The sequence below is a fragment of the Cornus florida genome, unplaced genomic scaffold (genome assembly GCF_030987335.1).
Source record: "Cornus florida cultivar Cherokee Brave unplaced genomic scaffold, ASM3098733v1 CherokeeBrave_3.0.0_Hap2_Chr06, whole genome shotgun sequence".
Classification (NCBI taxonomy): domain Eukaryota; kingdom Viridiplantae; phylum Streptophyta; class Magnoliopsida; order Cornales; family Cornaceae; genus Cornus; species Cornus florida.
The window spans coordinates 29,405,418-29,407,767 of NW_026775576.1; positions in this window are offsets into that span (position 1 = coordinate 29,405,418).

The following is a 2,350-nucleotide window of genomic DNA, read 5'->3' on the forward strand; positions in this document are numbered from 1 at the left end:
ACCGATTGTGTTTGTTCGAATAAAGAAGGAAAGTTCTTTTTAAAGTTAGATTTAGTTATCTTTTTTTATAAGATTTTAGAAAGAAGTTTTTTCACGAAATTGCTAACTTTTCCAAGGGTCTCTAGGTCTTTCTAAATACCAATAAATATATCTTATGACCTTTTACAATCACGTTTTCAACCCTAAAAGAACCTTTCAGAGATTTTGCAGAAATTGTATATTTTTCAGTTTGAGAATACACATATTGCACACACGAGTGATTTATGATGTGTTTCTCTTGGTGATTGAAGTTCACTTGTAACCGAAAATCTTATGCTACCGATCATCAAGCAGAATTGTTTTTCTACTTTAAAATCCAGATTTGAAGAAATGAGGAAGAGATCACATTTTAAAGGGGTTAAAGCATTTGCAGAGTGTTAGTTGATCTACCAGCAATCCTTCTACAGGGTTAGAGTATTTGTGGAGTATTCATTGGTCTACCATCAATCCTTTTGCAGGGATCGAGGAAGTAAGCCTGAAGTCAAGTGTGTTTGGATGGGAAAGTCGTAAAGCCGAAGACGTTTAGCGATTGGTTCTTGATAGAGTAAAAATGTACTGTGAGCTTGAGTCAAAGACATTGTACCTTGCTTCAACTATAGTGGATCTTTTCGCTAGAGACCGCATGACATTCTCCGAGATTTTTTCTTATCGATTAGTTGATTTTCACCAAGCAGAATTTCCTAACAAAAATCATAATGTCACCCTAAACTCTACTTTTATTTTACTTGCATTTATTTTTTGCTTTGTGGGTTAATAATTAGTTTTATTTCTTTGTGGGTTGATAATTAGTTTTATTTCGGTAAATTCTAAATAAGCGAAAATTTGGGTAAATGACCAAGTTAGACTTACTCACCCCCCTCTAAGTTCTTTTAAAGTATATTCCACATCCTATTTCGCTTAGCGTAACTCACACTTGGTATCAGAGCAAGTTATCTATATATTGAGTTGTTCCTTGTGGAATTTTTTTTCCTTCTAAAAAACAAAAATCTGTTTTTGTTTTCAAAAATTATTTTCATGGTTTTTACGTTAAAAAAGGGTAGTTCGAATCAACGTGGTACTTTATTCAAAGATGACAACTATTCTTTTAGGAAAACCAAGATGAAAGCTTATTTGCTTAATCATGGTAAGAAAGTTTGGGCCATAGTTGAAAGAGGTTATAATCCTCCGGTTATTCTTGTTGAAAGGGATAGTGAATCAGTTACAATTGAGAAAGAACTATTTGATTTTACTGCTGCTGAGCTGAACGTGAAGATGCTAATGGAAAAGCTTTATATGTTATTTTTAATTCTGTAATTCCATCTGGGTATGCTAGAATTTCGGATTGTTTAGCTACTAAAAATACTTGGGATATTTTGCAATTACTCGTGAAGGCACTGACTCGTTTAAGAAGTCCAAGATACAAACGCTTGTCACTAAATTTGAGAATATTGTGATTGAGGAGGAGGAGGATACAACTTTTTCTTAGTTTTATTCTAAACTTATTGAAATTATTTTGAGTCTTCTTCACTTAAGCAAGAAAGTTAGTGATAACAAAATCTGCAAAAAATCTTAAGTTATTTACCAATGAGATTTCAAATCAAAGTGGAAACCATAAAAGAAAATAGGAATATTGAAAAAATGAAGGTCGAAGAACTTGTTGGTTCAATTAAAAATTTTGAGCTGAATTATTATGATAAACCTCATAATGTAAAGAATTTGGCTTTGGAATATTCAAAATCTGAAATCGATCATGATTATGATTCTGATGAAGATGTAGCTTTTATAACTAGAAGATTTAACAAGTTCATGAAAAACCTAAAGAACAAGAAATTAAGGCAATGAGGTTAATTCTCGTAGCATGGAGAAAGTCTTATCATCTAGAGGGAAGGATAAGAAAGAAAACAAAAAGGAAGTAAAAGAATCAAAGGAAACTGAAATAACTTGTTAAAATTGTGGTGGTAGAGGTCATACATCAACAGTGAGTCCAAGTCCTAATAATAGCTTTCTTGATAAAAAGGTGTCAAAAGATAAAAATAAAGGAAAAACAATAAAAGATATAGTTTTTGATGATAATGCTTCTAAATATAACAATGAACATTTTAATGATAATGACGATGTATATAACTTGCTTTTGTTTCCATTGTGACTGATGATGCTTCTAAAAAGTTCTCTTTGTCTGATACAAATGCCTCGAAAGATCAATAATGAAGTAAGTGTGGAAGATTACTTCAATAAATTGTTTGCTAAAACTTTTCAAGTAAACAAAGCCTTCAAGAAACAATTAAAGGAATTGAAAAAAATTGAAAGAGAAACCTTGACGAAGAAAAGAGAA